The sequence below is a fragment of the Camelus dromedarius genome, chromosome 15, assembly GCF_036321535.1.
Source record: "Camelus dromedarius isolate mCamDro1 chromosome 15, mCamDro1.pat, whole genome shotgun sequence".
Taxonomy (NCBI): Eukaryota; Metazoa; Chordata; class Mammalia; order Artiodactyla; family Camelidae; genus Camelus; species Camelus dromedarius.
The window spans coordinates 40,548,689-40,572,863 of NC_087450.1; the positions used below are offsets into that span (position 1 = coordinate 40,548,689).

Sequence of the window (24,175 nt, forward strand, 5' to 3'; positions counted from 1 at the left end):
GGTTACCTCCCCACAGTGCTCTGATGGAGGCCTGTCACTTCCAGAGGCTCACATTATCAATTCAGGGTTCTGCCCTTTCCTCTTTTCATCTTAAACATTCTGTCTAGTGACTACCAGGAAGGACAAAAGTCCCTGAACAGCAGCTCTGTTCCAGGATAGTGCCTGCTCTGCTGCTTTCTTTCCCAAGAGCGAGCTCCATGACTGCTGGGTGAACCAGAGAAAGAACAAGTCCTCTCAGGTTGGGATGCCAGACCCCTCAGAGTTGATAATCCGTGTCAGGAAACACTTTTATAACCCAGATCATAAACAAGGAAGAAAGACTCTGCATCATAAAAGCATGAACTTTCCCTTTTCTAAAATAAGGAAGACCAAGGACAGCCATAAACTTTAGCTGTAAAGAAGTGAAGTTGAGTTTACTGCGTTGAAGAAAAGAGCTATAAAATGTATCTTTCGATGAAATAGAAGGCATACCTGAAATCTAAATATGATTTCCAATCTAAATCTACGTATTGTTAGCTTTCTATATTGCACATTTTTACACGGAGTTAAATGAGATAATCTTCAAAATTGACTAGAAATGGTCAAGTCGGACATGCAATCAATTCACAAGTTATTTCTCAAAACACTGTTTTCCAAGTGTCAGTGGCAAAACTGGTTAAAATCAAACCTAGTCATCAACTCACTGCAGTAGTCTCTACTTTGTAACCTGAATCTTGGCTTTGAACCTAAACACCACAGACTGTAAAATGCCCCAAATAGCAGGAACTAAACTCACTTTTTCCTAGCTAGTCAAGTAACATGCCTCACTCATCCTTAAAGTTAGAAAACAATGTTGCTGAAAATAACAGGTTCTTAAAAAAAAAAGTCAGTAAAAAACAAATGGCTATTAGCAACAAGTACAAATAAAATACCTCCTTTAGTGCCAAAGGGAAACCAAAATCAGTTAAAAATTGTCAGTGGCTTGCAAAATGTATGCGTGTGCACACACAAGCACACACACGCGCGCACACACACACACACACACACACAGAGTTCTCCAGTTACTTACTGGGGCACTTGATTGCAGTATTCCTCACATCAGCACCCTGCCTGTTCAGCTGCCAAGTGCAGAGCACTCTGCGAGCAGCTGTTTCCTTCAAGCCGGGGCTCTGTGTCTTAGCCAGTCACATGCACCTCCTGATAAATACCGCTGCGTGCCAAGAGGTCAGAAACTGAAGATCATTATTCTCCTAATTTGCAAACCTTCTCATAACCCCTACACCGGCTCAGCCGTTTCATTAGCATGTAAAGCAGTACATTCCATGGTTTGTTTTCTTTTTGTGACAAAATCCAAATAGCTGATAAGTCACCCTGGAGGGCAGGTCACAGCAAGTGGAAAGTTGATGTATTTGTGTTGAGAGGGAAGGGCGGTGGGGAGGCTGGCAGTCCTGCTTTTCATCTCATTCAGGTTTTCACTGGGGCTCTTGAATAGAAAGAAGAAGGAACCCCAGACTAGTACAGCAGGTGGAAGTGGCTCCTCTTTCCAGGTGCCCCCAGACTCCCATCAATCTGCCACTCCGTTGTGCTTTCATTTTCTCAGCATTCCAGTCTCCAGTTTGTTGGAAGAGCCGTAAGACTGAGTGCACTGTGCTGAAGGCAGACCAGCAGTCTAAGGACGCTTAGGTTTAATCTCAAAGACCATGGCTGCTATGCCCAGTGATGCTGAGGGGTAGATGTGTGAGGGGTTAATGAAGAATATCAAGGGCAGCTTTATCTAAGAGCTAATGGAAATGACTGTAAGATCAAACTTCCACATAGTTATGTGTTGGATTGTGTCAACATTTGGGAGCACTGCTGGGATTATCAGCTAGGGAATGAGTGGAAACAGAAATTATGAAATTTACAAAGCACTTAAAAAATGTGCTGCTGCCCCCTTTGGTATGCTAGGAAATGGGATCAACCTGCTGTTTCCTGTGTTGCTCATACAAGTGGCAAACCATTCTGAATACTGTGGTGAATGCATACTTTTCACCTGAGCTGATATCCCCACCCCTTCCTCTTCATCCCTCTCTCCAAGGGAAGCCCTTAAATAATCTGATTTTGGATAGTATCTGACTTGGGTATCTGACTTCTTGTTATATAGTAAGGGTGACACTTCCCCAAACCAGTGCCCAAGCAGGGTAGAGTGGAGGTATGACAGAGAATCAGCCCTTTTAGCAAACTGAACATCCAAAAAAAAGCTTTTAAAAGGTTAAAATGTCCCAGGGGATTTCTGAACCATAATGAGCCTGTTAAACCTGTCAAATTTGATTTTTAATAAGTGAGACCTTACTCAGTAGAGGAGCCTGTGTGGGCAATCTTTCATATCTGGATTTTGTCTCACAATTATTTACAGTGTTAATCAAACCAGAAGTTTCCCTCCACACAGAAGATAATGTTTTTCCAGAATAAAAGAAAAAGACTAAAAATCCTCAGTCTTACCATTCTTTCAGGGGATTAACGTGTTAGCAACATGTGAGAGCCCAGAGTACAAATGAAAACATTTTTGCAAGCTTCAAAACATATCCCTTTCTAAGGGTTCAAAGTTAGTAATAGAAATAAACTACAGATACCAATATACAATATGCTAGAATACATGTTACCTTCATAAACATTTTTCCTCATGTGTTTATGTGACAGTCCTTAATCAGATACAGAAAGGGAGGCCCACTGAGGATTTGAACTATTCTAATTGATTTATATTTTGTAAGTACAGTAACCAACTTTGGCGATCTTACGGCATCCATCACTTTATTTGCAATTGACTTGTTAATTGTGCTGATGATCTATTGCATACCACACAGTTAGCGAAAGAGAGAAACTCTTCAGTGATCAATAGAGAAAACAGCCTCAGGAAAGGAAAACACAGAAATACGTTTCTCAGTCTGTGGTCAGAAAGGAAAGGATGGATCCTGAAACATACCTATGAAGGGAACTGTCAATGCAGACCAAGACCCAGCACCTTTCCAACAGGGTCCATGAATGTAATGAAAGGTTCTAAAATGACACCTTTCAGCCTCTCAAAGAAATGGGGAGATCCCACCTCCCTGTCCACACTGTCTACAGGCACCAGTCATTTCCTTCGACTCAGAAAGAGGTACTCTCTTTCAGTCAGAGGCCATCCACCCCCTGGGTTTGTGTCTCACCCTGCAACTCCCACGTTCAGGACCCTGCCGCCAACAACTGTGGTTTCTTTCCCTGTCTGCTCACCCTCCTCGTTATCTAAATATACTCATAGTTTTCAATGTCCTAAAAAGTAATCCTTTTTGATCCTTTGCTTCTTTAATTCCTACCCTAACCCACTCATTCCCTTCAGAACCATGCTTCTGGAGAAATACTTCTTGCCTCCACCATCTTGCATTCCTTGTAAGTCTCAACCTGCTTACAGTCTGGCATCTCCCATCCACTTCACTGAAACTCCTTTCCCCAAGGCACTGAAGACCAAGGCTATTGGCTTTGCTTTGATTTTACTCAACTTCTCAGCTCCATTTGACCCAACTCACCAAATACTCCTTAAAATGTTCTTCTGTGATTTCTGTAAAATTTTGCTCTTACCTCCTTCAGCCTCCTATGTAGACTTTTAGTCTACTTGCCCCTTAAATGTGTAAATCCCCTCTTTTCTTCCTGTTTTCTAGCATCTTTCATGTCTTAATTTATTACTGAATGACTAGAGTGGTTTCTTAATTAGTTGCCTTGCCTCCAAAAGCCTGTCTCTGCCTTCAGTTTATTTTTTTATACTGTTAGACTGAAAGCCTCTCAGGGGCCGTGGTGGTGTCTTCAGTATCTTTGTATTCCCAGAACCTATGACCGGGCTTACACTTCTCTTTTGTATTTTCCACTGCTGTTGCATTTCTTACTCTGCATTGTAATTAGGTCTTCGTGTATCTGTGTTCCATCTAAACTTTGGCAACCTTAGAGAAAGAGTATGACTTACTCATTTTATATCTTGCAATGCGTAATACAATGCCTGGCTTGTAGGAGAGACATGGCTGAAACCATGCTAAATGAATAAACAAATGATTGAACAGAAGGATTTTCTGTCTATTCCTTTAAGAAAAGATATTTTTTTTAAGTTTGCAAAAACTTATATCAGGCCAGCAAGACATCTTAAGCAACTTCCCCCCAAAAGAAATTGTTTTGGCTACATTCTATGACTGCACTGTAATAAAACTATAAAACAATTACAGAAGTGTTAAGTCAGAAAACAGCTAAGCTCTTGGAAAATTTTTATAACTCTTCTTTAAAAAAAATCGTTGATTGGAAAAGAAAAAAAAATTACAGAATGCTTAGAAGATTTCAATAATGAGAACATCACACATCAAATAGTATGTGCAAAGCCAAAAGAATTAGAGGCAAAATGACTCAAGAAGTTGAAAAACAATAGATCAATAATCATGGAAAAATGCGAAAGTTATTGAAAAATTATTTCCAAGAAAAACTATTTCCAAATTACTTACACAATCAAGTTCTCTTGGGCTTGAAGCCACAGATAATTCCCAGGCTATATCAAATATTCAAGTGGACAAAACTAACAGAAAGCTAACATAATACCCTTGACTTGAAAACTAACAAACTGATAAAGCATACTAAAGGAAACCACAGCCTAACCTCCCATATAAACATAGTTTATCCTTGAGATGAAAAACTATCTCAATATTAAGGAATGCATTAGCATAATGACATAAATAAGTCAATGGAAAAAAGCCTTTGGATTAGCCTTTGGATAGGTAATCTTAACAAGTCTTTTGATAAAATTAAATATCAGGGTTTTTTTTACATTAATAAAATAGAGTTAGAATTTTTCTTAGCACAGTAAAGATTATCTATCTCAAACCAAACACAGGCATCACACTTAATGGTTATAATACTAGAGTTACTAACATTAAAATCAGAAACAAACAAGAAAAGGGTGCTCATTGACATGACTATCATTTAGCACACTGTTCTGGACCAGTTAAGAAAAAGAAACTAAAAAAGAATTATGAGCAATTAGGAGATAAAATTATCCAACTTGTATATGATATAATCATTTATTCAATAGAATCAACTTTTTAAAAGATTTTAAATAATTAGAAATGTCAGTGAGGTGAACAGTTAACAAAAAAATACAAAAAAAATTTTTTCCATATAGTAGCCAAAAACTGTTAAACATAACGGGGGAAAAAACCTCATTCATAATAGTAATGACAACAACAAAATTTTTAGGAATAACAAAAAAATGAGTAATATATTAAAAATTTATAAAACTCTGTTGAGAAAATGGAAAATATTTCAATAAATGAAGAGTTATACAATTTTCCAGGACCAGAAGACTTAACATTGTAAAGATGTAGGTTCTCCCCTACTTAATTTCTAAATATAACTAATTTTTGATTAAAATCTCCCAAGTATTTTTTGAACAGCCTAAAAAAGAAATCCCAAAATTTATTTGAAAGAATAAAAAACTGACAATGGTAAAGAAATTTTTAGAAAACAGCAAGAGGTATTAGGTATTAAATAGGCTAAAAAAATTAAAGAATTAAAAGTTTGATACTTGCAGATATTAATATATTATAAAATAGATAAACAATAAGTTCATACTGTATAGCACAGGGAACTATATTCAATATCTTATAGTAACCTATGGTGAGAAAGAATATGAAGATGAATATAAGTATGTTCATGTGTGACTGAAGCATTATGCTATACACCAGAAATTGACACAACACTGTAAACTGACTAGACTTCAATAAAAATATATACACAAAAAAAGAAAGTTTGATACTGATGCCAAAAGAGGGAGGGCAATGGAACAGAACAGAAAGCCCAGAAATATAAATAAAAATACTATATTAAAATGTTTATTTGTTAAATGTGGTATTTAAACCTAGTGGGGAAAAGTTATTCAGCAACTAGTTGAATAGTTAATTATTAGGAAAAGTACAGATGCAGTTATTACCTCACATGAGACACAAAGTAAAGGCAGAGTGGGCTGAAGAGTAAAATGTGAAAATAAAACCACAGACAAATTTGAAAAAAATTATGATTTTTTTATAATCTTAAAATAATTTAATCATGATTAAATATTTTAATCATGAAAACTATTTTATGATTATAAAAGCAGACACATTAAAAAGTTTAAATATTTAAATGAACAAAATGTAAAATTTATGTATGCCAAAAATAACCCCACCATAACTAAAATTAAATCACAATGACAAAATGAGATAAAAAATGAAAACTGTATGGTAAAGAGTTAATAGCTTTAACATATAAATAGCATTTATAATTAACAGTCAGGCAGAGTATATTATAAATGGTTCATGAGTTCATAAGGGAAGAAATATAAATGACCAATACACATATTAAAAAATTGTTTCCTAAAAAAGAACACAAATTAATAATGAGGTGTCATTTATTATCCATAAACTTGACAAAGATGGAAAATTGATTCTTCCTAGCTTTGGCAGGAAGTTTGGAAAATGGTACCTTCATAGTCTTCTGGCAAAAGTATAAATTGCTACAACATTTGAAGAAGATAATTTTATAATGTGTAGCAAAAGCTTTTCAAAATATGTATACCTTTTAATTCATCAGTTCCTGTTCTAGAAATATATCCCTACAAAAGAATATGGATTTTCATACATGTAAGGTGTTTCTCACAGCATTGCTTACACTAGTGAAAAATTTCAATCTACCTGCCAAAAGTAGTAGAATAAATTATAACACATTCAGAAGATGTAGCACTATGCAATCACTATAAAATAATGTTGAAATATATTAACATGGAAAAATATTTGGCAGAGATTAAGTGAAAAACACAAGTTACAAAATAACTTATTCAGTATGATCTCATTTTTCTAAGAAAACATGTGAACATGTAAAAGTTTGAAACTGTATATCAAATTTTTAATAGTGGTTATGTTTGCTGGTTGGGGTCAAGTACAGTTTGTCCCCCTTCTTTGTTTATCAGCTTTTTTATACTGTTTCCATGGCAAATGTGTATCAGTTGTTCACTTTCAAATGAGAGGTGCTTTTAATATAAGAAAAAAGCTTCTAAACCTATAATCATACATGAGTACGTTAATCATCTATACAAAGAGGAGAAAGCCATTGACAAGAAAAGTGATCTAAAAAAAGGGAACCAAAGCAGAAAAGCCTCACCATCCGTTAACCAAGCCAGACACTTCCTCTCAACTAAGTCTCAATTATTCTCTAACCTCCTGGTTCTGGAGGCAGTATTTGATAGCCAGTCACTGGAAGTGGTGGAATTACCACGTTCCAAGGATGCAGGAAGAGGAGGGAAGCATGGTCTTGTTTGAGCACCTTGGATTCAGTCTCTCAGAGATGTCCTGCTGGCCTTTGTGCCTATCTGAGGCATTTTTGTAAGTAGAAATTTCCAAATGGTATCCATCCCATGCACACGTGATCAGATAGCATGAACCTCCCCTGTCAGCTGTCCTTTCCTAAACTGTCCACCCACCCATTTTTCTTGTGCCAAACTCCAAACAAGCTGCTTCAAGTTGGTGACACACCACCTGCTGGTCAACTCAAGGTACTAAGGCCACGCTTATCCCCATCCCTGCCTTCTTTCTTTTCAGGGGACCTTGTACGTAGTATTACTCTCTTATTTCTGGAATTGAGTAAATTCTACCTGGTCATCTTTTTCTCAGACACTTTTGGGGTCCTTTTTCTCCTTCTCTTTTTTCTTCCAACATTTGTCTAAGTATCTTGGGGAATTTTCTCTCCCACCTCTTCTCCTTCCCTTTTTCTTCCCCTTGAACCATGTGTGAGCCAAAATAAGCAGCTAGTTACAATCAGTTATACAGGCTGTGCTAGCTACATGCCTGCAACAAACAGAAGGAAAGAAAAAAATGGTGAAAGAATCAGAATAGAGCTTTTACTCTCTGAAGCTCCTGAACAGAGCAAATTATTGTCAATAAATGAGAAGGTACATTTATTTTTCTTATGTTCAATGTGCATTGCATTTAGGGATTCATCAAAGTATGAAGAAAAATCTCTGCTCTAGAAGCTTATAATGTCTCTGGGGAAAAGTGGGACATGTAGAAAGCCCTATATAAGGAATAATGATAATTATATATCATAACAATCCATTTCTATTAACATTATAATATACTATATTAATATATTGTTAATAATACACGCTGACATTTGTGCAAAATGCTCATTTAATTCGCACAGCAAAGCTCTGTGTAGGTGCTATTATTATCTGCAAGTGACCTTCAGTGAGATTAACTAGCCTGCCTGCAGGTAGTAAGCAGCAGAAAAAGAGGTATTTGGATATGACTGTCTGTCTGACTCCAAACCCTGCACATGTACCCCACAAAATAATTTCGATAATCATAGAAGTTTTCATAGACTTGCTCATCCTTTTCTAATTAAACCTGCTTACCCTCAAGCACAACAGCCAATTGTATTGCACTTTGGAAGCTAATTATTGACATCACAACAGTAGTTTGCTACTGTTACCCACTGCAAATGTGTGATCTTTCAGCCAGTGATAACGGTTTAGTCGTGGGACAGCCTGGTAGACTGATTGGCATTTATAACATTGTTTCTGAGGATAATGCTTCTATGGATTAAACACATCGCGTCCTAAATATCTGATTATCGTTCTCCCTTTTTGTAAGATGTCATTTACTTTTCAAAAACGCATTGCCTATTAGTATAGTTGCACTTACTTAATCTAATTCATTTAAGTTTACCTTATGGTAGCATTTTCTCCTCCATCTAATCAGCTTCTTAGACTACGCTAGATTTCTAGCTGAAGCTGGATTTGGTAAAACATGGGAAGGAAAATTAAATGTTTATGGCACAAAAGAACTTACTTAGCATAATTACTTACATAACTCCCCCCTCAATAGTTTTATTTCAAAACCCTGATTTGACAGCAGTTGTCATTAATCTTTGAGGCTCTCACCCCAATAAATCACAGACTAGTGGTAAAGTTAATCTCAATCTAAATCTTCTAAAATGCCACTGCCTTTTTCAGAATTCTTTTAGTTCTTGAAAAGAGCTGCTCAGAGTAAAAAAAATAATAATAAAAATAAATAAAATCTGAGACTGCCTCTGCATTTTTCTAGAGTCAGTGTGTAGAAAATAATAGAAGGGCAATTTTCAGAGTTAAGATTTCCTTTCTAAGTTTCAACATCATTGCTATTTCAAAGCATAAAATTCAAAGTTGATTCAGGGATAAATGAGGCAAGGAAAATATTTAAATTAATTTTTTTCCTCGAAATGTGTGATAGCTAAGTGCATGAGGTGGTGCACAATGTGATCTTCATGAGAATCATAGGAAAAGTGCTGTCAGAAACTCCAAATCGTCTTATTCTCATATGCAAACTATAGACCCCCCGCCCCCTCGGCCTCACCTCTCTCCATCCTCCCATTGCTGTTTCACTCTTGCTGAGTACTGGCCTCCTTCTGGGTCTGCTAAGCTGTCCTGGGTTCACATCACAGCCCACTGGCCTTGGCAGAAGATGATGCTCAATATATACTTTATGAATGAATGAATGAATTTTTACACCATGGTTGTACTTATGAAAGAGCCGTATTATTTTGATACCAAATCCATTTGTTCACAATTGTGTCTAAATAATGTCAATGTTCTACTGAGTCACTTTTGCTCTTCACTGTACCGTATGATCCAAATCCAGCTAGCTGACTACAAGTTCTGTTTTCCAGTCTTTAGTGCCACTACTTGCTCAAGTTTTAATCCAAACATCACCGCCTGCAGGTTAAAAATCTGTGAGTCCTGAGCTTTTAACCTCATTTCCATATCCTTTCTTAAGGTATCACTGCCTTTATCATACACTTGGTTCAACATCCCAGTGGTTTACTTGCACTCTATTTGCGGAAACTTTCAGGTGCATCTTGGGATTATTTATACCTTTTGTGTGCAGAAAGGCTTTGGATAAGATATTCCCTTTTATGACTTCCTGGAAGAACACAGAGGCAACCACAAGCCAGTTGGAACATGCAGAGGAATGAGGATCTAATATTCTTGCAGGAGGATTTTCTTATTTGCAGATCACAGGGGGTAAACTAAGAAAGGCCTTTTAGAAGCACATAAAAAAAGTGGTGGGGAAATTTTCAGTTTTCCTTCATGTTCTAATTAAACAAAGAGTGTTTGTTCTCAGGGCTCTTCTTTGTGATTGCCATTCTTGTTAGTGAACGGCAGTAGACCTATTTATGCTGTGTAAAAGTCTCAAATTGAGAGGCAAGTGCAGGGGAGGAGTCAAAGCTGAGAGGTGTGTGCTGTTTCCTTAACATAACCATGGGAAGTGAGAAGATCAGCAGAGCTCCTTGGCTGGTGAAGATAAACACATGGTAGTGAGAAATCAGTGCAGGGGAGGATGGGCTAAAACAGCTGAAAAATAGTGACCTCAGTGGTGAGGCTTCGATAGATATTCGAATGCCTATAAATTCTTTTTAAATATATATTTTAATGGTCAGAATAACTACATTACCACATGGAAGAGTGATCTTTTTTCCTTTTATAAAATAAGAAAGGCAGGACACCTGTGTTTTTTACTTTATAAGAAATTTAAATTTCAAAAGTAATAATGCTCAATGTAGCAAGTAAAACAATACAGAGATATTTAAAAAATACATTTTTATAATAAAATAAATAAAATATATTACAGATATGTATAGACCTCTCATTCTCACCAAGATAACACACACCTGTAAGAAATGTATCTCATACATATGTATATGTGTGTGAGGGGGTCTGTTTTTCCAGTTTAAGAAAAAAAAAATTAATCTGTAATTTGATTTTTCCCCTTAACAATGTACCATGAGCACATACATTGGCTCCAAGATCAATAATATAATTTGTTCTTTTTAATGTTTTCATATTCCTCCACAGTATAGTTATAGTTTATTCACCCTATTGCTGAACATTCAAGATGCTCCCAGTGTTCTGCCTCTGTAAATAGTGTTGCACTAAACATTCTAGCACATGTAGCTTAGTTTCTGGTACTTTTATTTCAACAGTATAGATCTCTAAAACAGATTATTGGAACTGAAAAGGTATCCATTTTACTATGCTTTTACTATTACTACACTAGTTTCCCCAAGTGAAACTAAAAGCCATATAAGGGTCATGGCCTTTAAAGCACCAATATATGTCAACTTAGAGGATCAAGATTGTAATATGAGAGCACTAAAAGTTCATTTCAGAATCATATCCTAACAGGCATGTTCACTAAATCTTTTATGTTGAAGATGTTTGCTTGCTTTTCATGTAGAATAAAAATATTTCTTAAAAACCAAAGCATCTTAAGCCACATTGACTAAAATTCCTCAAAGTGAAAGGTTGGAGTATATTTCTCCCTGGCTAATCCTTATCTGCACACACCAAAAATTCCATGAACTCTAAAGGCCATTCCTGTTATAGAATCAGTTGCTGATTAATTTAAAAAATGTATGAGCAACTGAGAACTGATGTGTTAGGAAGAACAAAAATGTTCATGTTGGACTAGAAATACTGGACTGTACTTCCAAAGCATGCAATGGTGCTAGCGTGACAAAGGGCCAGTTGCATCCTCACTTATTTCTATCTTATTTGCTGTACAGTGGCCTTAGTAACTGAAGAGCCAGGTCTTCCACATGCCATCTCGATGAGGCAGGAATGGGGCCCACAATCCAAACATAAGGATAGGAGCACCCCAGGTCTACAACTGTATTCTTTCTGGCATGGGGTGTTTATTGCAAACCACCTCTTTTAAATTATACATTTCACCACATTGTTTGGTTTGGGACTTTGGAGTGACAGGCTGGACTCTATTAGTCTATAATTTGAGAGCATATATATTCTATATTACCATTAACTAATCTGGCTATACCATCCAACACACTCTAAGACGCAAGCAACTGAGCACAGGGTTCCCTGCCTTAAAAAAAGAAAAAAAAAGTTATATTCAACATAAATTAAGGGAAAATTGTTCACATTACCTACCAAAGCATTCTTTGTTTTAGAAAGCCACTCATTGCAGGATTACAAGAAATGTGTGTACCACTGGTGCACTGAAAATGGCATTCAACCAACCAAAATTCAACTCATATTTTTCAAGAACACATTTATTAAGTAAAATAAACATGAGTCCAATTTTGGACCCAACTTACTGGCCCAGATGGTCTGTGTCCTTTCCTTCGGAACAAAAAAGTAGGCAAGCAATTCCTAGCTGCCTGTGGAGAACAGGCTATTTTACCGCCTCTCCAGGGGTGCTTAAAAGTAACCTGCTAAAAATAGCCCCTCAACTCTTACATCAGTTCCTCAACTAAGGGCCAAGAGAAACTATAAGTTACCTGAAATATGTCCCCTGCATTCTAATTCCATAAGAATACTATTAGCTGAAAATCCCTAGTAATCCTCTTGACAATTCCAACATTAATAACCTATTTCTTTATTTACCATTTCCAAACTAGTAGGAAAGGCAGTGTGGTAAGTGGTGAGAATGCTGGCATATTGGAGACCTGGGGGATCAGGATTCTCATCCCCCAGTCAGCTACTCACTAGCTGAGGGAGTTATTTGTCTCTTTAAGTACAGACAGTCCCTGATTTACCATGGTTCGACTTAAGTTTTTCGATTGATGGTAGTGTGAAAGCTGTATGCATTCAGTAGAAACTGCACAGAATTCTGAATTTTGCTCTTTTCCTGGGTTAGTTGTGTGTTAGATTATTTTGCCTGGCTGTAGGCTAAAGCAGGTGTTCTGAGCACATTGAAGTTAAGCTAAGCCAAGCTACGATGTCCGGTATGTTAGGTAAGTTAAATGCATTCTTCACCTGTGATAGTCTCAGCTTACAATGAGTTTATTGAGACATGACCACACTGTAAGTAGAGGAAAACCTATATGAGATTCCTCAATTGTAGAAGGGAAATAATACTCAACTCAGATGGTGGCTCTCTGGGTTGGAAATCATGCTTTTCAGAGTTTTATCCAATAAAAATAATAAATGCACAAAGATATATGTAAGACAAGTTCATTGCAACATTTGTAATAACAACAATAAAAAGGAGACAACCTAAAAATAAGAGATTAATCAAAATAATCACAATGTATTAATTCAATGCTGTATATATCATGCAGCCATGAAAAGGGTGGATGGTAAGATGGCTTTGATGTAATAAGTGAAAAAAGCAAAAACATTATGCATAAATGACTATTGCTTTAGGCCCAAGAAAACCCCACTATGCCTTAGCCCGATTTTTATTACAATCACGTATGTTTTCAAATGCATAGACAGTATTTGCAGTGACAAGAAGCAATAAACATGTATCTATTCTGAAGAAAAAAGCATATTGCAAGTCTTTCTTCTACTATTCATTTTGGTATTGAGTACATCCATTTATAATAAACCTGTATTGGTTTTTATAATTAAAATAATTAAAGACAATAAAGAAAGCAATGAGAAATACTAATCAATTATGTCATGTAAAGCACTTGGCAGAATGCCTAGTGGACTTAGGTGAATGGTCATTATCATAGTTATTTCTGTCCAGAAGCAGTGGAACTCCTTAAGTAAAGCAAGTTTACATCAACCAGGCGTGTTTGTGTATGAACTCGATTGGTTTTTTTAGTGGTTGATTACTGTCTTTACTGTCACGATACATATCATGGATGTATACATATGTCAGGACATCAAACTATATTTTTATTATATGTCAATTATACCTCAACCAAATTGTTTTAAAAAAAAGTGGAGCTAAACGTTTCAACAGTAGTAATATGAAAGATGGCAGCATGAGATCACAAAGAAAGGTTTCTAAGATCTTTATGTTATTCAGAAGATTTCTTTTATGTCATTCAAAAGATGTTACTATGAAGATATTTACATTAGGCTTTGCTATATCAAATATGGATTTAAATTTTTAAGTATAATTACTAAAAGAAAAGAAATAGATTACATAACTCCCAAAACACTAGAGGGGAGGAATTAAAATACAGAAAACTGGAAAAATCCAAAAGAAAGCAGGAGAGGAGAGAAACAGAATGGTAAATAGAGAATAAAAATACCCGTGATCAGTGTTGATTGTGTGAATTCACGTTAAAATGAAAAGACTCTCGTTAAGTAAGAAACAAAAAGATGGATCCATTTTTAATCCATTCAGTCCCACAGGTGTAGGGTGTGTGTGTATACACACACACACACACACACACACACACAGATAAAAGGCTCAGAGACTTCTCCCTAACTCAACTTCCTTTAACTGCTTCTCTGAAGCCTTGAAAGTAACTGAAGGAAAGTTCTTTATACCAAAAATAACAAAGGGAACTGACTTGGTGGGGAGGAAAGAGCGTCAGGGAAGTTGAAGGGAGACAGAAAGATCTGGCAAAGGGAAATGTGCTTCCCTGCTATAACCTCAGCAAAAAGGTAAATGAGGCTGTGTGCTATCCAGCTGGCCTGCAGCAAACAGTGCAGCCCCTCCTACCTAAAGCAAGGCCTCAGGGCAGGGTGGGGCTCGTGTCAGGGACCTCCCGCTCCTCTTCCCCAGAGGGGCTCTGAAGGTAAAGAAGTGGCCTTCCCTGCACAGTAGAGCTAGAACTCTACCGAGAAATGTGAAACTAAATTTAACCAGGCCAGACGGGACATTCATCCATTCTTTCATGAAATCTATGAAACTGGATAGATCGTTCTAATCAATCTTATCTGGAAAACAGATGGAAAATTCTTCCCAGAACTTAATTCTTTAGTCTTATTCCAAAAGGAGGCCACGTGGCTCCTCTGGGCTGTGTGCGTTTGGCAGGCCTCTCCCAGCCTCTATTGATTTCACACGTGTTGGGGTTGATGTGCCGGGAATTGTGGGCGAGACGCTAGGAGACTCTGAACAGTCCTGCAGTTCATTGCCTGTAAACAGCAGCTCCAAATGTTGTTCCCCGCCCAATTATCTAGGAATCTGTGATCCTGGACTCATCACTGGGATGCTAAAAAAGAAATTGCACCAGACTATGAATCAAAACACAGGATTTCTCATATTAGCTCTGCCTTAATCGAGTTAGGGGGTAGTGAGTGAGTCCACCGCATTCCCATTATGAATCCTCCTTAATAATCAATAAGTGGGAATGGTAGTATCTGCAGATTTTTCTGGAAAGCAAGGGAAATAGTATAGGAAAAAAGTACTTTGAAAACCCGCAATGTACTGTAGAAATGTGAAGTGTACTCATTTCTTGCACCTGTGAGACAATTTTAAGCCTTCGTAGTACCTTTGCCTGCATAACATCATCTTCTACAAAGGAGGCTGAGAATTTTAGTTGACACCTAGGATACGGCCCACCTGATATGCCCACTCTCCTCTCGCACACCTACGACAACAACCCCATCTGCCCATCCTACCTTTGGTACTTCCTTAATCTATTGGTCAAAGTTCATTGGTCCAAGGATGCATGTGATGCAGACTGGGCCAGTCATAGTACCTCTTTTGCTTTGGCCACATTGGAGTGTTTCAGGGGTAAACTCCTGATTCAGGCAGACAATTCCATCACCTAATAAGTCCCTTCCCCACGTTTTTCGGATGGCACCAGAACACCCTTCTTCCATGGCCACATCTTAAGATATAAAACCTAGAACCTATTAGCAGTCACTTTTTCTGCTTTGCCTACCGTGTTCTGGGAGCCAAGTGGAAGAAAAGGGCTGGGTCTTAAATTTAATTCTCTGAGTTCAGATATAATGTGCCCACCTTGAGCTAGGCCTCATCCAAAGCCCGGTGTCCCCCAGTCTAAACACCCTTATTTTTTCCTCTTGAGAGAGTAAGCTTCCAGTATCCTGGTATTGAATAAAGGAGGGGACAGGATCTGGGAACCTAACTGCTTTAGGAAGATTTTCAGCCAGTCTTCCCTATGTTAGTCTCAGCTTTACCTACAGTTTTAATGGTACCTGGTGCCACTAATTCCTGAGTCTTTGAAGGGTTCTCTAGTGTAAATCGGATTGATTTTCTGGTTTCCACTGTTGAGTTAGTAGTCAACCATCTGCTTTCTAGCTTCCAAAATATTGTCATTGTGTCACTGTGGAAACGCCCTACCTGACACCTGATTGCAATTGCTCATTAAAGGTGCTTGGCATGGGAGTGACTTGTTTCACAGAAATAGGTAACTAATAAATATCTTTCTTATCTCTTCTAAAATTAATAACAAGCCTATAGATTTTCAGTCTGCTTTTCAATATCATATTGCAAATGTCATTAAGTATTCTTAAATATTCCACTGCCATCAAATATTCCTCCATTCCATCTCACCTACATCATATATTTTGTCTTTAAAGTAGGTATTTGAAAAACAATATCTCAACCCTAAAGGATGAATTCCCCTAGTGATGTTAATGTGGTGGTGGGAAAAAAAAAATGAGTGGAAAAGGCAAAACCAAAGTCTAGAAGTAAAATTAGATACAGAAATGAAAAGGCCTTCTCCACCTTTGCATCGTGTAGATAAGGCTGTCTCCTTCGAAAAGAATTCCATCCATTTCCTCATTCTTCTCTAGTGAATTTGCTTTCCTACCAACATTAGCAAAGAAAATAAATGTAATTTATCTTTTGTTTGTCCTGGCTCCTGATAGAGCACCTGGCACTTCCGAGGTTCACTGTCAGTGCTTTTGCTTTGGTAGATGGAGATTGTGAGTTGATTCAATGTATTATTTTTCTATTTGGGTTACTTATTAATATATTATTAATGTATTAATGCAATCTAGTTATTAACAGTATTAATGTAATCTAGTTATTAACACAGTATTAATGTATGGTATAATGTATTAATGTAGAAACAGTACATTAATGGTTATATTTAAGTATAAATGCATTGAAATAATTTAATGATTAATACATATTTATTATAAATCATGATTTAAGAATAATAATTTAATGTAATGCATTGTGAATACATTATAAATACATTGTAGTGATTTCATTGTAAGCATATGATATTTTAGGTGCACATACCAATCATTCCTTATAAAGTTACAAAGTGCTTTCTATGGGAAAAATGGAAAGTCAATTCAGAGGGCCAAGAACGTTCTTAAAAACAATTTTTTGGAGCAATTCTAATTTGTATATCATGCAGCAGTTGGTCATTATTTATATGTTAAATGTCTTTAACTTTTATTTTGATTTTAGAATTTTCCAACTGCTTTAAATCTCACCCTATAACCAAAACTTCATGGAATCGGAAATGAACCCAAAATATGATCGTTCAGTTGGCTGCGACTCATTGCCAGGACTTCAGAAGCCTTTGTTTCCAGGTCCCTGCCATTGGCGGGGCCTTGAGAACCTACAATGTCTTTTAGTTTTATCCACTCCATCAGTTCTATTTTTGTGTCTCCATACTTAGCACACAGAGCTATCTTTATCCCTCCAGCTGACTGGCATGAGAGTCCCCAGGGCATAGTAGTTACACAGGATTATTGAAGCATACTTCCTACCCTTCAAATAAGACAATGCAGAATGCAGAAGAGACATCAGAAACGGTCACAATGGTAGAAGGAGAGTGTGTGTGTGTGTGTGTGTGTGTGTGTGTGTGTGTGTGTATGTGTGTGTGTGTGTGTGAATTGCTAAAGATTTCTTTCTTTGTACTAAGTTCTATGCACTATTAAGAGCACAGTATCTATAATGTTTCCTAGAAGTTCATTTTAGGCTATGTATTATAATCTGTTCCCATGCCTAAATTCACTTGGAAACATCAAGATAAAAGAAAGTTTCTTATAATCATATAATCCAGATTTCAAAAATTGAGAGTTTTTTATAAACCTCTATTACCTTTATCCTCAATTCAGGAATCCATAGTTACGCAGCATTCCAGTTGATCCAACGAACAATCGGATTGTTCTAAGAGGCCAAAATTCAACAACTGTCAATCCTTTGCTTGCTTTTCAGCAGTTCAGTTGGAGTTGACAGCTGTAAGCGTGGCCTGCTGAATGCATCAGAATGGGGAAGACTGTTGAGTTCTGAACGGATAGCAGAACCTCACTGTCCAAGCTTCACATGCTCTTTCTGTACTGGTGGGAGCAGTGCAGCTCTTCTGCTGGGGTTTGCACTGCCCAGTACACTAGACACTGGGCATCTGAAGCTACTGAGCACGAGGAACAAGGCTCATCTGAACTGAGATATGCAACAAGCATAAACTACACATGGGATTTCAAAGTCTCAGCACCCAAAATGAAGAAGGTAAGGGATCTCATTAATAATCTTTTATAATGATTGCATTTTGAAATGATAATGTCTCAGCTGTATTGAGTTCAATAGATGAGATTTTTTAAATTAATTTGTACCTGTTTCTCTTTACTTTCCTAATAGGCCACTAGAAAATATAAAATGACATTTGTGGCTCACATATGTGACTCACTTTATATTTCTAGTGGACAGCACTGGTCTAGAGGCTGCCATAATAAATCACATGACCAGTCATTGGTCTTTTAAGATTGGAAATGAGAGCTGCTGCAGAATTTTACTCTAAATCAGGCTAATCAGAAGAAAATATGACCAGGAGTAAAGGTTAGAGCAGCCCCGGCTGGTTTAGTTTCCCATCCAAAGCATTGTAATAGTACCCAACAGGACTGTGAGGTCATGTCTATGGACACTGGTAGAGATAAATGTCACGCAGTGTATGTAATACCTGCCTTACTTAGCTCTTTCCCAGTTGATAACACATCCTTCATTTTCATCTTAGCTGTTATTAACTGTACTTATTTCACAGCATGGAAACAGGAGAGTGAATCATGAATTCACTTGTTTTGACTTTTTGTTGTTTGTTTCCCCCAACCATTGCTGCTAAAATGAAGATGAGGAATCTTTTCATAGGAAATAGAACCATGAATTTGATTTTTTAAAATGTAATGGAAAATAAAAACTTCTAAGATTCTATGTAGGGGCAACAGGTAACTAGTTGTTATTACAGGAGCATCATTACTGGACACGCGCACAGGGAGTTCACACTGACCCTGAATAATAATATACATGAAAAATTCAGTCCCAAATTCCTGATGTGGGATTACCAGATTACTGAATTAAAAACACATTGGGGGTCATTGCTGCCAGCAAAGAGTTGTATAACTGCTGGTAAAAACAATAGTGATTTCAGGAGTAGATTGAAAACAAAACAATAATATCTTTGTAATGTTCTGAAAGCGTTGCATGAATAGAACCAAGACAGGCCCCACTGCATTTCCCAGCCTGATTTGCTGACCATCTTGTCTGCCCATAATTGTTTTCTGCCATTCATTTCCTCCAATTGTCAATTATTACTAAAACAATTATGAAAAAAAAAACCAAGTATCCGTCTTTGTTTCCTGTTGCTGATGAATACAGTGAAGTCATAGACCAGACTAGTGCATCATAATCTTTTCCATTACAATGAATTATGCTGTCACAAACAGGATACAGCTCTTTACAGGGCAGAGAAGCCTAAATGGGGCTGAATTAGCACAAACCTGACTGTCAGCCATGGCAGCAGGGAATTAGAGCACTGGGACTCATTTCTCCACTTTTTCAAAACATACTGATTTTTGTGCCTCATTTGAAAAGTAGTACATGCTTATCCTGGAGACAAAGTAGAAAATAAAAATCACCATTACCTCAACAACCAGAGAGTCTTATTATTAACATTTTGGTGTATGAATTTTTAAGTCTTAACTCTTTTTCGTATATACATTTATGATTTTTAAGAAAATGGGATCATTCCATGTATATAATTTTTGCCTTCTCTTTTTCACTTAACACTTAACTATGAAGTGTTTCTGATGCCATTAAATATTTTGAAGTAATTTAGTGGCTATATGAAATTCCATATTGAGGAATATTATTTAGCAATTCCCTTGTTTTGTATATTTGTCCAAAATTTGTCTGTTTCAAATAAGTTTTCTTTTACATACATTTTTGTCTCAATCTATGAATGTTTCCTTGGGATACATTCCTAAAAGATAGACTGTTTACTTTTCACTAAAGAATATATTGGATACTTTGAAATAAAATAAAATATTTAGAGTAAAAGATCTAGGAAACTTTTGTCACAGTTAAGGCACAGATGTGCATTAAAAATTTAATAACCAAACTTAATATACATACCTTTCCTAACAGGATACACAAATGAAATACTTTCAATAATTACAAAGTTTAAGGTAAATCTAAAATGGGTCTATCCAAAATGCCCTTCAGGCCAGCCAGCTGTAAGGGTGTAAATGATTCCATGATGTCCTTTCCAGAATCTCCTAGCACAGCTAGCTTCTAAACCTTTTAGGAGCCCACAGATGATTCTGCTGTGATTCTGTGACCTCTTGGTTTCCCAAGGAGCTTGCTTCTAGGCTGCCTGAGCTGTCCTTGACCTAGGCTGGGCATTGTTACCTGATTCTGCCACTAGAGGGCAGCCAGGGACAGGGAGAGGAGTTCACACTCTTGGTCCTGTTTTCAGCATAGTCTTTACTTCATGAGGTAAATGAGGAGAAATCTTAAAATGAGGCGCTAAAGGAAAAAGACAATTTAGGTAATAAATATTAAAATAAAGAGGTGTCTTCACCTCTGTGAGCCTCGGTTTTCTCATATATTCAGTGGGGCTGGCCATGGAACCTGCCCGTAGGTGGTTGTGAATAAGATAATGGATGTAAAAAGCTTAGCATATAGAAAATGCCCCATCAGTAGTGGGTGTTATCATTATTTCCGGCCCTTACCTTCCTCCTAAGCTATTTCTCATTTCCAGCTGCCCATTCACTATTTCCACCCAATTATCCCATCATCGCCTCAAATTGAATGTGTCTGAAACCAAAATCCTTGCCCCTCAACTCCCTGACCTACTGCTATATCTTGAACTGTTTCTTCGAACAGACCATGAAACATGACATCCTCTCTAACATGTCCTCTCCTCCTAAAACCATATCCAATTAGTTTGCAAAATGTGGATTTGTTCTCTAACCTGTCTTCGGCTAGTTGGTTTCTTTCTGTTGTCACCAGCACCCAGGCCTTGGAAGGTCCTGCCTTGAATGGGCAGATCTTATTGATGTCATTTCCCTTTCCAAAATCCTCAGTGGCTCCCCAGGGTCTAAAAATTAGATTCTAAATTCCTTGGTCTGGCATTACTGTCCCTCTGCCATCTGACCCCAGCCTCCTCCAGATGCTTCTCTCTTGCTCCATGTGTGCATTGCCCCTGCTCCTGTCAAGCTGTCCTGTCCAGCCACAGTTCCCTGGTAGGACTGCCAGATGTAGGAAATAAAAAACACAGGACACCCAGTTAAACATAAGTCAGAGAAACAACAAATATATTTTGTATAAGTATGTCCCATGCAATAGGTCTCATACACACATGTGCAATAGGACATCCTCTTTCAGAACAAGTATATGTTATCTGGAATTCACATGGAAGTGGAAGCCTGTATTTCATCTGGCAACCCAGGTACATTCCTATCTGCCTGTGCACACAGCTCCATTCTCGTCTTGGAAGTTCTTATCTCTTGCTATACCCATCAGATCTCCTTCTACCCTTCCTTCAAGGCTTAGCTCAAACCTCATCCCTCTGTGAAGCCTGCCTGGATCATGCCTTCCTTATCTGCACTCATCTACATCATTCATTTGGTTCCATACGTAGGTTGCCTTGTATCCCCCTATAGTTCTCTCCATGTAAATGTTGAGTTTATCAAAGGCAGAGGTTGTATTGTAAGTAGGAGAACTTAATAAATCTACTTCAGTGGTGGTGCTGCTGACCTGTAATAAAGGATGTGAAGGAATGAGAGTGTAGGAGAAAAAGAACCTGCAGAGGCTACTCATCTGGATTTAAGGTGCTCATAGACCCATGAAAGTCAATATGCAGCTCCCCCCCACCCACAGCATCAGTCCAGGTGGGTACGGCTGCCTGACCTTGGCACACTTCTCCCAATGCACCTCCCTCAGCACCTCCAAGTTGTGTATTACATTTGGTGACACCTAAATTTCTGAACATTCCACACTGTCTCTTCAGTAATCTGATTTCACTTATATTCAAAGGTGAGGGTCAAGGGTGACTATACAGTGTAACCTGTAAACATAAGTGGTTGTAGGAGCTATACTGGAAACCAGGAAATAAATTTCTGTTTAATTAATTGAGGAGCTTAAAAAATGACAATTTTTCCTTTTCAAAAAATCAGGCAACTCTAATAACTTAAAATATTCTCTGTGGCTTAAGAATACATCAAGAAAGCTGTGAAACTATTAGGCCATTCCCAAGAACTCTGTTTTAAGTAAGTGGTATTTCATGAATACATTTATAAGCATCTGTGGGCATCCAGAAATGAATGACGAACAGGACTTTTAAAAGTGAAAAAATATATATTCTTAGAATAAAATACGTAACTCGTAATTGTTTCTATTATTTAAGCCTGTAATAGTGTTTAAAACATTTTTATTCTCATGATGTAAACACGAAAATGCGTCAAATGAGAAATGTTATTTTGAAACTATAAAAGGAAAAAAAATTCAAGATCAACAGAAATCAGGATCAACTGTACACAACATCTCTAGCGCTAGACCCACGTGGAGCAGCAATTAATTAGACTACCTTAGATTTCACTTTGTGGAAATAATAAAATGGATTCAGAATTGACTTTGCCGCACTGGAGCGTCCTGGAGACAAGGGCTAAGAGTCTGTTTTGTTTCTTCAGACCCATCATATTTGTCCAGATTTTGTTTCCCTCTTTTTTTAACAACCTAAATTCAGCTAAGAAATACTGCTCTTTCTATTCAAGAATATTATACTCTGCTGTTTCCATGGAATGAATTATAATTTTCTAATCAGAAGAAAATAACCCTTAAATTCTTCCAGGAAAGAGAACAGCCAGTGAGAGCCACACTGAGACAGAACTGAGAGTGGCCTCCTGTGTTCGCTGCAGTCTGGCCAGCTCAGCTTTTCCAGCTTCCAGCTCTGCTATCTTCTTACGACAGATTCTAAACATACCAATCTCAAACTGGGATAAGCCAAAATAACAGCAACACATCTCCTCCTGCTCTTCCTCTTCAATAAACCACCAGAACCTCATTCCTTTGACATCGTGGTGACATTACTCAATTTTCTCTAGGACACAAATGTGGTATTATCGGCGATAGAGGCAAACATGGTGCATCATCTAAACAAACGCATTTGTCTGATGGCAAGGAATGTTAAATGAAGTTGGAATGTCCCTCGGAGCTTTCCAAGCTTTTGTGGGCAGCATCAGCTGCTCTTGGATTTTATCCATTCCCTTTCGACCTTTCCACTTCCAACCCAGGGACATTTTTTCAGATCACTCAGAAAATGTATGTTGAATGACTGTTTTGAAATAATAAGTTAAATGCAAATAATGATTGTGAACAGTTTCTGTCACTGGAGTTGCTAAATACTGTTTTTTGTGCTTCTAGAAGGTTTTCCTTAGTCTGAAAATAAATGTTCAGGAGAAGCTTATCATTAAAAAATTTAATCTTCACTTAATTTTATACAAAATTTAAATTTTAGTTAAAATAACTTTTCTAAAATAGACCTTTGCTTGAGGGCCTGTCTATAAAATATATTCTAAACCAGTATTGATTAAAAAAAGTAAATGAATTCTTAATCAGTACTTTGCAAAGGATAGAAAAACAGACAAATATCAAGAAATTATCTTTCAGAAAGGACCTTCTATGAAATTATGTAAACTATTTAATTTCCTGGTGATAATGAAGCCAAAGAAAACTTAGTGGAGATAAAGCTATCTTAAGAAAATCACTAGCTAAAAAATATGTATTATTGTTAAAAACCAAAGATGTCATATCACTGAGGCTGATTTCTACATTTCTTCAGAGATATAAGTAAAGCTTTTGAGCCCTGCATGAGGATCTGCCCTCCAGTTATATACACCATGTCTGTGGCTGATACCCACAGTGCGTGATGTGCATGTATACGCAACAATGGATGGTCTGGAAAAGGGCACTTACCTTAACTCACAGACATGGGATCATTTTAAGCTCATCCTTCTGTGGAAGACTCTCTCGTTCCGCTTCACTGACTCCTGCCCAGCTTCTCTTCCACGTGTCTAAACACCCAGAGATTCCTGTTTTCTCTTCCAACCTGCTGCATTCACCTCCATTGCCCAAATCCAGTTCAGAAGTGGGGAGAGGGAAAAAAATTGAATTTGCAAGCTGTTTACGCCTCACGACAACAGTGAAGCTGCTAAGCTTTGAGCTCAATGAATTAGAGG

The 24,175-nt window shown here is 37.3% G+C and overlaps 1 protein-coding gene across 1 annotated transcript in view; it reads right to left on the bottom strand.

Moving 5' to 3' along the window:
* Positions 1 to 24,175, bottom strand: part of RASGRP3 (RAS guanyl releasing protein 3) — a 97,377-nt gene extending 73,202 nt beyond the window's left edge. The window contains exons 1-2 of the mRNA XM_064494591.1: positions 23,913 to 24,175; positions 1,049 to 1,189 (exon numbers count right to left, since the gene is read on the bottom strand). The gene's annotated coding sequence lies outside the window, so the exon portion shown is untranslated. The remainder of the gene's footprint in view (positions 1 to 1,048; positions 1,190 to 23,912) is intronic.